This window comes from Nycticebus coucang, chromosome 3 (genome assembly GCF_027406575.1).
Source record: "Nycticebus coucang isolate mNycCou1 chromosome 3, mNycCou1.pri, whole genome shotgun sequence".
NCBI lineage: Eukaryota > Metazoa > Chordata > Mammalia > Primates > Lorisidae > Nycticebus > Nycticebus coucang.
The window spans coordinates 66,926,065-66,940,494 of record NC_069782.1 but is presented as its reverse complement, the minus strand read 5'-3'; the positions used below and the strand labels follow the sequence as shown (position 1 = coordinate 66,940,494).

At 44.7% G+C, this 14,430-nt stretch overlaps 1 protein-coding gene across 10 annotated transcripts in view; it reads left to right on the top strand.

Annotated features, from left to right (window-relative positions):
- The first annotated feature begins 5,378 nt into the window (after positions 1-5,378).
- The window catches only part of CACNA1A (calcium voltage-gated channel subunit alpha1 A), a 358,837-nt gene continuing 349,785 nt past the window's right edge, over positions 5,379-14,430 (top strand). For 7 of the 10 annotated variants that reach the window (XM_053584930.1, XM_053584936.1, XM_053584931.1 and 4 more), the window contains exon 1: positions 5,428-5,774. The gene's annotated coding sequence lies outside the window, so the exon portion shown is untranslated. Of the gene's footprint in view, positions 5,775-8,097; positions 8,218-14,430 lie in introns of all 10 variants that reach the window. The other 3 variants (XM_053584928.1, XM_053584939.1, XM_053584940.1) reach the window with 3 other exon arrangements.

Below are 14,430 nucleotides of genomic sequence, written 5' to 3'. Positions count from 1 at the left end.
TGGAGAACACTAGGGATTCTACTATAAAACTTTTAGAAGTGATCAAGGAATACAGCAATGTCTCAGGCTACAAAATCAATACCCATAAATCTGTAGCCTTTATATATACCAACAATAACCAAGCCAAAAAAACAGTCTGGTACTCTATTCCTTTCACAGTAGTGCCAAAGAAGATGAAATATTTGGGAGTATACCTAACAAAGGACATAAAAGATCTTTACAAAGAGAACTATGAAACTTTAAGAAAAGAAATAGCTGAAGATGTTAACAAATGGAAAAACTTACCATGCTCATGGCTGGGAAAAATCAACATTGTTAAAATGTCTCTACTACCCAAAGCAATATATAATTTTAATGCAATTCGTATTAAAGCTCCATTGTCATATTTTAAAGATGTTGAAAAAATAATACTTCATTTTATATGGAATCAGAAAAAAACTCGAATAGCCAAAACATTACTCAGCAATAAAAACAAAGCAGGAGGAATCATGCTACCAGACCTGAGACTGTATTATAAATCCATAGTGATCAAAACAGCATGGTATTGGCACAAAAACAGAGAAGTAGATGTCTGGAACAGAATAGAGAACCAAGAGATGAATCCAACTACTTACCATTATTTGATCTTTGACAAGCCAATTAAAAACATTCAGTGGGGAAAAGATTCCCTATTTAACAAATGGTGCTGGGTGAACTGGCTGGCAACCTGTAGAAGATTGAAACTGGACCCACACCAGACTGGACCCATTAACTAAGATAGACTCTCACTGGATAAAATATTTAAACTTAAGACATGAAACTATAAAAATACTTGAAGAAAATGCAGGGAAAACTCTTGAAGGAATTGGCCTGGGTAAATATTTTATGAGGAGGACTCCCCAGGCAATTGAAGCAGTATCAAAAATCACTACTGGGACCTGATCGAACTAAAAAGCTTCTACATAGCCAAGAACATAGTAAGTAAAGCAAGCAGACAGCCCTCAGAATGGGAGAAAATATTTGCAGGTTATACCTCCGATAAAGGTCTAATAACCAGAATCCTCAGAGAATTCAAACGTATTAGCAAAAAAAGAACACGTGATCCCATCTCAGGGTGGGCAAGGGACTTGAAGAGAAACTTCTCTAAAGAAGACAGATGCATGATCTACAAACACATGAAAAAAAGCTAATCATCAGAGAAATGCAAATCAAAACTACTTTGAGATATCACAACCCCAGTAAGAGTAGCCCACATAACAAAATCCCCAAACCAGAGATGTTGGCGTGGATGTGGAGAAAGGGGCACACTTCTTCACTGCTGGTGGGAATGCACACTAATACGTTCCTTCTGGCAGGATGTTTGGAGAATACTTAGAGACCTAAAAATAGACCTGTCATTCCTTCCTATAATTCCTTTACTAGGTCTATACCCAGAAGACCAAAAATCACAACATAACAAAGACATCTGTACCAGAATGTTTATTGCAACCCAATTCATAATTGCTAAGTCATGGAAGAAGCCCAAGTGCCCATCGACCCACGAATGGACTAGCAAATTATGGTACATCTATACCATGGAATATTATGCAGCCTTAAAGAAAGATGGAGACTTTACCTCTTTCATGTTTACATGGATGGAGCTGGAACATATTCTTCTTAGCAAAGTATCTCAGGAATGGAAGAAAAAGTATCCAATGTACTCAGCCCTACTACAAAGATAAATTATAGCTTTCACATGAAGGCTATAACCCAACTATAGCACAAAACTATGCGGAAAGAGCTAAGGAAGGGGTAGGGATGGGGGAGGTTAGGATGGAGGGAGGGTATTGGGTGGGGCCACACCTATGGTGCATCTTGGAATGGGTACAGGTAAAAGTTACCAAATGCAGAATACAAATGTCTACATACAATAACTAAGAAAATGCCATGAAGGCTACATTGAACAGTTTGATGAGAATGTTTCAGATTGTATATGAAACCAGCACACTGTACCCCTTGATTGCACTAATGTACACAGGTATGATTTAACAATAAAAAATAAATAAATAAGAAAAAAATGGAGACTTTACATCCATATTAACCTGGATGGAAGTGGAAGACATTATTCTTAGTAAAGCATCACAAGAATGGAGAAGCATGGATCCTATGTACTCAATTTTGATATGAGAACAACTAACAACAATTAAGGTCATAGTGGGGGTGGGGGAAGGGGAGAGCAGAGAGAGAAAGAAGGAGGGAGGGATGGGAAAAAGAAGAGCAGAGAGAGGGAAGGAGAGAGGTGGGTGGGGCCTTGGTGTGTGCCACACCTTCTGGGGGCAAGACACGATTGCAAGAGGGACTTTACCTAAAAAATGCGATCAGTGTAACCTGGCTTATTGTACCCTCAATGAATCCCCAACAATAAATAAATAAATAAATAAAAATTAAGTTAAATTAAATTAAAAAACAACATGATGTTTATATATATATGCAAACACGGTGGAATGGCTGAATCAAGCTATTCAACATATGCATTAACTCACATAATCCACATTATATTTACATGGTTCAAAATTCTCTAAACATAAATAAATAAGCCAGGGAAACCCCCCTGCACTCCCATAGCAAGCATATGTAATTGTTTTCATGCATCTTTTCAGGGATGATTTTTGTCTTAGTTTGTTTCTGGTGCTTATAACAGAATAGCTGAAACTGGGTAACTTATAAAGAAAAGGAGGAGTTTGTTTCTAGCAGTTATGGAGGCTGAGAAGGCCGAGGTTTAGAGGCTATGTCTAGTGGGGGCCTTCTTGCTGGTGGGAACTCCTCATAAAATCTCAAAGAGTCACATGGGGAGGGAATCTCTTCCTCTTATAAAGTCAGTAGTCCCGCTCCCATAATAACCCATTCATCCATCAAGCCTTCAATCCATGAATGAATTAATGTATTCCTGAGGGCTCTGCCAATCACCTCTTAAAGGTCTCACCTCCCAATATTGCCATATCAGGGATTAAATTTCAAGGTGAGTTTTTGGGGGGACAGTCACAAAACCCCCGCCAGTTAAGAAGGATTAGCCTGGTTTTACTGATGAGTAGACTGAAGCTTGTCCACAGTCCCAGGCAGCAGGGTGGAGTGGGGTCTGTATGCTTTTCCGGGACCCAGAACCCCAGGGCTGTCTGCTTTCCCATATTCCAGTGGCGATGAAGGATCTCCAGGCCTCATGGTCTGGGGAAAATCTCAGTGGCTTTGATTTTGTTCTGTGTTTTGTTAGTTTGTTTGTTTTTTAGTGACAGGGTCTTTCTAGCTCTGACACCCAGGCTAGAGTGCAGTGGTGTGATCATAGCTCACCACAATCTTGAACTCCTGGGCTCAAGGGATCCTCCTGCCTCTGCCTCCCATGGTGGTGCATACATGTATTTTAAATATTCTTTGTAGCGAGAGAGTCTTCCTATATTGCTCAGGTCTTGAACTCCTGACCTCCAGGGATCCTTCTGTCACAGCCTCATACATTGCTAGGATTACAGGCGTGAACCAATGCATTTGTCCCAGCTTTGCTTTTAGTCATTTCACATGGAAGGGGCTCACCTAGGAGGCTGGACTCACCCACCCATACAGAAGCCTCTCCAGTCCTGTCTGTTGGTCCAAGCCCATCAGTACGGGCTGGATCCTTCCTAATATAGGTGCTCTCCCATTATTCTATTTAAAATACAAGGTGTCCCCAAAGTCGCCATCCATAGGGAAAATAGAAAATTGTAGCTAAATGCTCCTTTATTTATAAAATACTCATTACAAAATATTCTCTGCCTGTTGGCTGCCTCTTTTTACATGCATGTGCACGCACACACGCCGTCTTCTCTCCCACTCATGGTAAAGACGTTCCAAAGTATTTGTTGTTTCAAAAGTTTGTTAATTTTGCCTAGGGAATGGGGACTTTTGGAACACTAGGTAGAAAATTTCAAGCGCACACAATGTAGAGAGAAAAATACAATGAAAGATAAAACAAACCCTCAAGCCCCCATCATCCAGCTTTTTCAAGGAGCAATCCTCTACTCTTCAGGTACCTCTCTCACCTCCTTTTTTGTGAGAGTTTTTGAAAAATAGGAGGTGAAATTTGCATAACATGAAATAAATCATTTCAAAGTGTGCAATTCTGTGACAGTTTGCTGTATTTAGCGTTGTGCAACCATCACCTCTATCTAGTTCCAGAACATTTTTATCCCCGTCCCCACTAGCAGTCACCCCCCAGCCCCTCCCCCAGCCCCTGGCAATCGCCAATTCGGTTTCAGTCTCTTGTTTCCCCATTCTGGACATTTCACAGGAGTAGAATAATATAGTAGATGGTCTTTTGTGTCTGCCTTCTTTCCCTTGGCATAACATTTTTTTAAATGTAGTCTACTTCGTAGCATGGATCAGAGCTTTGTTTCTTTTAATGGCTGAATGATAGTCCTTTGCTTTGTTACACTGTGTTTCTTAATCTGTTTATCAGTTGATGAACCTTTGGGTTGTTTCCTGGAGTTTTTTTTATTATTTAAATCAAATCCAGTTATCAAATCACTTCATCCATAACTACCTCAATATACTTCTCCAATAGATAAACACCTATAAAAAGTAGCACAATTAGAATATGACAAACAGATGTTACAAACTTCACATTAACGCCTTAAAATCCTCTAACCCCCAGCCTGGTTCTATTCTCCCCACTTGTCTAAACAATGCTGTTTTTTCCAATGAAGTTGATCCTTCCGCTTGGACTCCACCTTGGAAACAATATGTGCTCTAGATGCTTCTTATAGGAAAAACACAATCTTCACCTGTAAAAGGAGGCCCTTTAAAAAGAGATACAAGGTCACTCTCATTTTTGGAACATAAGTCTATGTGAGTTGCAAACAAACTTACTAACCTGCAACCGATTGCCTTTTTGCATGGAAGGACTCAGTTTTCCCTGTCCCTGCCTTTCTTTTTTAATAACACAATCTCCTCTGCCTCGGAGAAGTCTGGGATAGAGGGGTGCTGTTTTCAGAATGAACAGGTCTCAGAGAGGGGTTAGCAGCTGCCCTCCAATTATCATTTTTTCTAGGAGCATAAATAATTTAGGTTGCAAGCTGGTGGAGTAGAGATGGTTAAATTATAAGCATGATTCCATAGCCCTGCCGCCTGGCTCCCGTTCTACATGCCCCCTCCCCAGGCCCCCTGATGGGAACAAGAGGAGGGGAGAGAGAGAGAGAGTCTCCTCTGCTTGCCACTTTTCCTCTGTGCTCTGTAAGGGAAGCCAGATGGAAAAAAGTCTCCTTCTCGAGACTACATGCTTGCCCTGTGTTGGTAGGTCACAGTGCAGTGCTAGGACGGTGTAGAGAAGACAGAAAGAAATCACTTTATCTTTCCCCCAGGAGCAATGGAGTGGCATGCTTGCAGCTGCTGCCTGGATTTGTCTCCCGGTGCTGGTTCTGCCTGCAGTACTTCGCTGGAGAGGTTCAGGAGCTGACAAGCAGTCGGTCCTCCCCTCCCTCCTCCCAGCATCAGGGAAACCTCCTCCTCTCCTCCCTTTTTTCTTTCTCTCCCCCAGCACCAGCAGCTGCCACAGCAGCCCTGCCTTTGTGGGGAACCCTCTGCCGGGAACACAGTTGTTCCTGGCACTCCCTCTTTCTTCCTCCTCTCTCTGGGTTCCCTTCTTCTTTGCACTGGGTGGGCCATGGATTCATGGGCTTCGGATGGCTTGGATCCTTGGGTGCTGTTGAGGTGGGACCCTCGGGACACCTGGAGGACTCGCTGCGCTGCCCACTAGTCACATCGCCTGAGCCACGGGCGCGGATGCTATACAGGTGAGTGGGTCTTCTGAGAGGTGGGGTTCTGAGGGGCAGAGTCATGCAGGGAGTTTAATCTTTCTTTCCCTGCTGCAAATTACATCTGCCTTCAGAGGCAGAAACGCAAAGCTCTTCCTCACCGCCCTCTGTGAATAGTTTTTCTATAGGGGTGGGCAGTTTATTTCCAGATTTCATTTGTTTCTTGTCTTAAAAACCTCTTCTCCTTTCTGAGTAGTTTTTCTTGGGGGTGCGGGCAGTTTCTGTTTCTAGTTTGTACTTGTTTCTTTCTTAAAAATCCATTTTATCCATTTCCTTTCTCGTGCCTTTAGCAAACCCACCATCTCCTCCAGCAACCAATGGCTTTGCCACCTGCCCTGGACATGTGACATTCTCCTAGTAACCATAGTTTCTTACCTAAGTCAAATTCTACTTTTTTAATCTCTCTCCCACTCCCTCATTCAAGTTTAGGTCATCCCTCTCTGCTTTGAGACCTGAACAAGTGACAGGGCTTGAATCACACCCAGTCTTCTCCCCACCCCTGCCCACCATGGCCCATGGCTTTGGGGACCCCAGACGAAAGTTCCTCAGGCCTGTGTAGCCAGGCCTTGTTTTCTGTGCCCAGCACAGCATGAATGTGTTGGTAAAAGAGAGAGAGATAGCAGATGGAGTTTGGGCTGTTGAGAATAATTACATCATCTCAGGGAACCACTTCCTACGTTTAATGTTTAATATTCTTCCCTCCCTTGCTCCACTTGAATGAAAAGCAGCAAAAGCACTTGACGCCCTCCCCTCCTCACTAAACCATCCCTGTCTCCCCATCTTTTATTTTAGAGTTGTCTCTCTGAATGGCTTTCTCAAGAAGTGAGAAAGATTGGCAGCAGACTCTCTCCTTCCACGCTGACAGCTTCCTAGAACAGATGCTGCCGGGACTGTGGGTCAGGGGATGGGGACAGGAGCACATTGAGTGCTCCTGCTGCCCTTGCCAGGGGCTGCAGCTCCGGGGCTCATCAGAGACTGACCCAGGAGAAGGAGCCAACTTAGAGTGTAAACAGGCGGGCTGAGCACCTTCCCAGAGGCCGAACCATCTAGAGGGAAGCTGTGTATCTCAAAGCCAAGGGGGGTGCAGAGGAGTTCCCACTAGGTAGGTACCTGGGCAGTCATGTTCAGAGTCAATAACTGCAGCACAGCTTGCCACAGGTCCCAGGCTGGCTCTTTTAGGGACAGTCTTAGGTCCCTTGCAAGGATCTCAGGCGTATAGCTGATGCCCACCCTTTCCTCCTCTCGTGACCTCTAGCCACTTTTCCCTACTTCAGAACACCTCCATACCAGCACCCAACCCCAATCTCCAGAAGTCTGAGAGGCTGAGTTTATCCCTGTTGATACTATTTCTCCAAGACACAGGGATCTGTAGAAACATATATAGATGTCACTCAGTGCAATTATCACCCTCCCTCCACATAAGATGGATTTAATTCAATGCTGCCTTCCCCAAGAGAAAACTGAAAAATCAGCACCTTGATCAGGAGGGAGGGGGTAGATTTGGCATTGAATAAATTTCCTGGGTGAATGATCTGCAAAGTAATTGCCAGTTACAGCTCATGCATATCAGAACTCTGGCATCAGGTTTTAACTATTTATTTATTTTATTATTTATTTTTTAAAATGTTAGCCCATAGGACCAAAGGGTCCTCTCTACCCAGGACAAATGAGGAAGCTTCTATTCCAGGATCTTTCAACCCCAGCTTGTCTTCACAGTGACAGACAAGGAAGGGCTTTGAGCAAGCATTTTCTGAACCTCCGCCCTAGGCAAGGCCAAGTTTGTCTGACAGAGGAGGGAAGACTGACTTAGCCCAGTGGGAAGATCTGTTCATCCAAATCCTGAATTCCATAGACCCTCACCTTAAAGGGCAAATCCTGCACCAGCAGCAGTAGGCACCACCCCCACAGTCCCCACCGCAGAGTTTCAGGCTGCATTCAGCCCTGCCCAGTGAGAATATGCACTTAAACTTGATCCTGGGTGCATCATGTGTCTGTCAGAGTTTGAGAAGTCCTGGAGACCTTACAGTCATCAGCATGTGACCCATGGGAGTTACTCGGTCCCTCTGTGCCTCAGTGTCCCTGGGTGACATTGAGGATGATCATGGCACCTGTGTCTTAGGGTTGCTGGGAGGACAAAGCCAGGTGATGCTCAGTGCCAGGCACCTAGTAGGTGTTCACTAACGTTGTCTGCTTCTCAGTTACTCTCCAGAGCGGGGACATGCATCTGATTTATTTTTGTTTTTCACTGTGGTAAAACATATAGAATGTAAAGTTTACCTTTATTTATGTATTTATTTTTAAGACAGGTTCTTGCTGTCACCTGGGCTAGAGTGCTGTGGCGTCATCATAGCTCGCTGCAGCCTCGAACTCCTGGGCTCCAATGATCCTCCTGCCTCAGCCTTTTGAGTAACTGGTAATACAGGTGTGTACCACCACACCCAGCTAATTTTTCTATTTTTTGTAGAAATGGGGTCTGGCTTTTGCTCAGGCGGGTCTCAAACTCCCAGCCTCAAGTGATCCTCCCACCTCAGTCTCCTGAAGTGAGCCACTGCACCAGCCAGTTTACCATTTTAAAGTGAACAATTCATTGGCAATTAACACATTCACTATCTTGTCCAATCACCATCTTTATCTAGTTCCAGAGCTTTTTCATCACCCCAAAGGGAACCCCTCTCCCTGCTTAGCAGTCACTCCCCATTCCCTTTTCCCGCAGCCCCTGGTGACCACTAATCTGCTTCCTGTCCCTACAGGTTTGTCTGTTCTCTCTATTTCATATAAATGGAACCGTATAACAGTGGCCTTCTTGTCTGGCTTCCTTCATTTCTCTTTTTCTGTCACCCTGGGTAGAGTGCAATGGCATCGTAGCTCACAGCAACCTCAAATTCCTGGGTTCAAGTGATCCTCTTGCCTCAGCTTCCTGAGTAGCTGGGACTGCAGGTGCCCTCCACAATGCCTGGCTAGTTTTTCTGTTTTTAGTAGAGATGGGGTCTAGCCCCTGCTCAGGCTGATCTCAGACTCGTGGGCTCAAGCAATCCAGCAGCCTCACCCTCCTGGAGTGCTAGGGTTACAGGCGTGAGCCACCTTCCCTGGCCTTCCTTCACTTCTAACTTCTTTTGTAGTTTACACTTCTTTCTTCTCCCTCTGACACTTATCTTACCCACACACCCACCTCTAAATCATCCCAGGGGGATACCAGTAACAGAACCATACTGTGGACCCTACTAATTCCCCACATTCATTCTTAGTAAACCAAGTGCAGGGAGGCACCATCTTCAAACATTCAAAAGTGAATCAGGACTGGATTCACTTTTTCCCTAAGTTGGAGAGACTTCAACTTTTGAAGTCCTATTATTTTTCTCTGGCAAAAACCATCACTACATTTTTTTCAGCCCCAAGGGGAGGCAGATTCTAGATGATTTCTCTGGACTTTTAAAAGCCCAAGGTGAACGATAATTGAATCGCAGTAGCACACAGTTGGTATTCAGTAAACATTTGTTGAGTCAACAAAGTGTGTCAGTATTCCTCAGATGACCACCATAATGAATTAAGGCTTTAACATGTGAGACGCTAGCTGACCAAAGAGGTGGGTGAGTGAGGGAGATCGTGAAATGCCTACGATGCTAAAGACTGAGGAGTCAAAAATACATACGCAGGGGAAAAAATCCAAGGAGAGAGACAAGTATAAGCAAAATCACCCACCCACCCATGCCCAAGAATTACTTAGAGAACAGACGCACAGATTAGTTTGTGGGAGAAACATTAGCAAAATACTTTCCCATTGGGAGAAGTTTTATTTCTGTCCTGGTAGCCTGTGTTTTTTCCTTCTAACCCTCCAATGCTGGTAAAGCCAAGCAAGTTCAAGAGAAAGAGGAGAGGGAATGATAAATGGTGTTTGTCTAGCTTTGATATTGAACTGATGCCACTGGCTTTGCCTGACATTTTGTTATTGGGTTCTTCCTGTTGGCCAGACCCCTGGGCTAGGCTTTGAGGATTCAGCTGAGAATGAAATCACCATGATATCCATAGTAATAATAATAGAGAACACTTCTATACAGCTTACTATGTACAGAACACTGTCCTGAGGAGGCTACACAGAATTAAGTTGTTTCATACTCACAATGACACCACGAAATATGTGCTTTCATTGTCTCCATTGAAGAAACTGTGGTGCAGAGTGGTAAAGTGATTTCCCCAAGGTCACACAGCAGGAGGCGGCTGATGCAGGATCTGAGCCCGAACAGGCTGGTTGCAAAGATAGGGACGTTTCTCCACTAACTTGTGTCAGTCATTGACTGAGGGATATTCCAGGGGTGGATTTCTGCAGCACATCTCACCTATCCCCTGCAGGTGAACCACCCTCCTGCATCAGAAAGGATGGTGGATGGGAAATGGCAGGTGCTGGAAGTAGGGTGCCATGGGCACAATGGGCAGGTGAGGGGTTTTGAGCACTGGCAGAATTTTCCGGAAGAGGCTTATGAAGCAGAAATGTCTTTTGAGCTGGGCCTTTGGGGCTAGGATGAGGGAAGGATAAAATGGTGAGAGTCAGGGGAGTATTCAGGAGAGGGCAGTGGAAATGAGGACAGAAGGGAGATTGGAGCCACCTCATGGGTGCAGATGAAACTCATACAGCGAGGATAAAAGGAGGTCATCAGTTCTGACGGTAAGGGAGAAAGGGAAGGAGCCCCCTAATAGCTGGGGTGATCACTTCCACTGCATTTTGGGTTTCTTACAAACTTGGCTGTCAAAAGGTGCCTGTGAACACCAGAGTCTAGCTGTATCTCTCATCTGCCTACAGCTTTCCATGGCTCCCAACTCACTCAGACCAAAAGCCAGAGTTCTCTCTGTGGCCCATAAGACCCTGTACCATCTGTCTCCATCCCCTCGCCCCTTCTTTGACTCCCCCTCAGTCACTCCACTGCAGACACATGGGCCTCCTCCCCGGTCCTTGAGCGTACCAGCCACACCCCAGCCACAGAGCCTTTGCACAGGCCGTTTCCTCTGTCTTCGGGTCTTTCGTCCATGTTTCTTTCTCGGTGGGGCCCTTCTGGCCACCTTACTTCAATGACAATCCGCTTCCCCTTCCCTCTCTTCCTCTCATTTTCCTTTCTCCTTCTGACATTCTGTGTATTTCACTTATTTTTCTTGTTTCTCATCCATCTTCCCCGTTAGAATGTCAGCTTATGTCTTTTGTTCATTGCTGAGTCCCTGGTGCTGGGAACAGTGCCTGGTATACTGTAGGGGCATCAAATGCCATTAGATGAATGAATGATGGATGAATAAATGAGTGGTAAGAAGGGTGACAGAGCCGTGAGGTGAGGCTGAGAGAAGGAATTCCCATAGAGCTTAGTGGCTCATGTGGATCCAGACCAGCAGCCTATGCCCCCAGGTGTGGGGCTGTCTCTCTTCCTTTCTCCTTCCTGCAATCCCTGTCGCTGTCCTGGGACTGCTCCACCATCCAGCCATCCCCGGCGATCTGTTCATCCCAGGGGGGGCGGTGCATGTGTGTGTGTGTCTGGCCACCCCATGATCACACCCTCCGGCTACGGAGGGAGAAAGTGGGTGGAAAGCAAGACCATCTGTGACACGGTTTATTCTCACCAGGGGAGGAACATTTCCAGCCACGCTCGGGGCTGTGTCGGCTTGCTGGTCTCAGCCTCGTGCATTCAACCTTTGCCATCTGGCCTGGTATTTTATTTAGCTCTGTTGTCACGTATGTGGGACACTTTTGGAGTTTTGCTCCAAGCAGTGAGAGCTCTTGGCTCTGGCTTCATTTTCTTCTTTCACCTTGCTATTTCCTCGTCTGCACAAAGATGGGGTGAGAGGGAATCCATCCTGCCCAAGGAGGGGGAGCTTCAGGCTGTGGTCAGAACGAGCACAGAGGCCGTTGTATGCGCCGCTGTCCACTACCAAGGCCTGTATCTACTTGATGGGTGGATATTGATGCTATGAGGCATGAAGGCCAAAACACGAGGGCGACTGTCCACTGTGAAGTTCATTACCTACATGAAGATGGGCAGATGTTTTAGGATCACCAGGTTTGAGGTGTTTTTTTTTTTTTTATTGTTGGGAATTCATTGAGGGTACAAGATACCAGGTTACACTGATTTCATTTGTTAGGTAAAGTTCCTCCTGTAATTGTGTCTTGCCCCCCAAAAGGTTTGAGGGTTTTTAAAAATACATTTTGAAAAATTTTGATAAAATATACATAACATAAAATTGACCATCATGCCCATGTTTAAGCGTACAGTTCAGCAGCATTAAACACATATTGTTGTGTAGCCATCACCACCATCCATCCTCCAAACTTTTTCAACCCAACAGAAACTCCGTCCCCATTAAATCCTAACTCCCCATTCCCCCCACCCCAGGCCCTGACACACACCATTTTACTTCCTGCCTCTATGAATATGACGACTCTGGGAACTTTATACACAATAAGTGGAGACATATTTGACTTTTGTATCTGGTTTAGTTCTCTTGACATAATGTCTTCAAGGTTCATTTATATTGTATTGTGTGTCAGAGTTTCCTTCCTTTTTAAGGCTGAGTAATACTCCATTGTATGTATACAACACATTTTGTTTATCCATCCATCCACTGAGGGACATTTGGGCTGTTTCCTAGTTACACATTTTTGACTCTCAGTAGATCCTTAATGCTTCCTTTATACCTGGCTACCCACAAAGGAGAGTGTTTGCTCAGGGCCTGAAAGTCACTTTTACTATTAGCCAAATAAAACATTGTCCAGAAGGTGACAAATGCATTTAAAGGTGGATTTAAAAATGACATTTGCATCACCCCCTTTTAAAAAAAGCCTCTTTAGCTATCACCTGTCAGGCCTCCCATTCCTTGCCCCCCAGCCCAATAAAGCTGTTCAAGAAGTGAAGACAAAATAAGGATGTTTTCTGCCCAATAAAAAATGCATTTGAATTCTCTTTATCCCAGCTCCTCCGTAGGAGCTGTTAAAGTTTATGGTTGGCTGAATTTCACACTTTTAAGCTTAGAACTCAGGAAGAGGGATCGTTTCCATGGGTCTTAGCAACCCCTGTTTTGTCCAGGACTAGTTTAAGATGTTTTATTGACTGAGCTCTTAGCACCCAGAGAAGGACGGAATCAAATGGCAAGTGGAAGAAAGAGAGTAAAGGCCAGAATGAGAGTACAAGAGAGGAGAGGGGAGAGGGTATGAGTTTATTTTAAATTTGCCTTAGCCTCCTGAATAGCTAGGACTATAGGCACCCACCACAACACCCAGCCAATTTTTCTACTTTTAGTAGAGATGGGGTCTTGCTCTGGCTCAGGTTGGTCTTGAACTCCTGAGCTCAAGGAATCCTCCTGCTTCAGCCTACCAGTGTGCTAGGATTACAGGCGTGAGTCACTGTGCCTGGCCTCAGTGATCAATTTATATTCACCAGAGTGTTGTCCTGATTTTGGTCGCAATATCTCTCAAATTTTAAAATGTGCACGTTGTTTGAAATAGCAATTCTACCTCTAAGACTTTATTCTTTTTTTATTTTATTTTATTTTTTATTGTTGGGGATTCATTGAGGGTACAATAAGCCAGGTTACTCTGATTGCAATTGTTAGGTAAAGTCCCTCTTGCAATCATGCCTTGCCCCCATAAAGTGTGACCAAGGCCCCGCCCCCCTCCCTCCGTCCCTCTTTCTGCTTCCCCCCCCATAACCTTAATTGTCATTAATTGTCCTCATATCAAAATTGAGTACATAGGATTCATGCTTCTCCATTCTTGTGATGCTTTACTAAGAATAATGTCCTCCACTTCCATCCAGGTTAATATGAAGGATGTAAAGTCTCCATTTTTTTTTTTTTTTTTGTAGAGACAGAGTTTCACTTTATGGCCCTCGGTAGAGTGTCGTGGCCTCACACAGCTCACAGCAACCTCCAAGTCCTGGGCTTCAGCGATTCTCTTGCCTCAGCCTCCCGAGTAGCTGGGACTACAGGCGCCCACCACAACGCCCGGGTATTTTTTGGTTGCAGTTCAGCCGGGGCCGGGTTTGAACCCGCCACCCTCTGTATATGGGGCCGGCGCCCTACCGACTGAGCCACAGGCGCCGCCTAAGCCTCCATTTTTTTTAATGGCTGAATAGTATTCCATGGTGTACATATACCACAGCTTGTTAATCCATTCCTGGGTTGGTGGGCATTTAGGCTGTTTCCACATTTTGGCGATTGTAAATTGAGCTGCAACAAACAGTCTAGTACAAGTGTCCTTATGATAAAAGGATTTTTTTCCTTCTGGGTAGATGCCCAGTAATGGGATTGCAGGATCAAATGGGAGGTCTAGCTTGAGTGCTTTGAGGTTTCTCCTGACTTCCTTCCAAAAAGGTTGTACTAGTTTGCAGTCCCACCAGCAGTGTAAAAGTGTTCCCTTCTCTCCACATCCATGCCAGCATCTGCAGTTTTGAGATTTTGTGATGTGGGCCATTCTCACTGGGGTTAGATGATATCTCAGGGTTGTTTTGATTTGCATTCCTCTAATATATAGAGACGATGAACATTTTTTCATGTGTTTGTTAGCCATTCGTCTGTCATCTTTAGAGAAAGTTCTATTCATGTCTCTTGCCCATTGATATATGGGATTGTTGGCTCTTTTCATGTGGATTAATTTGAGTTCTCT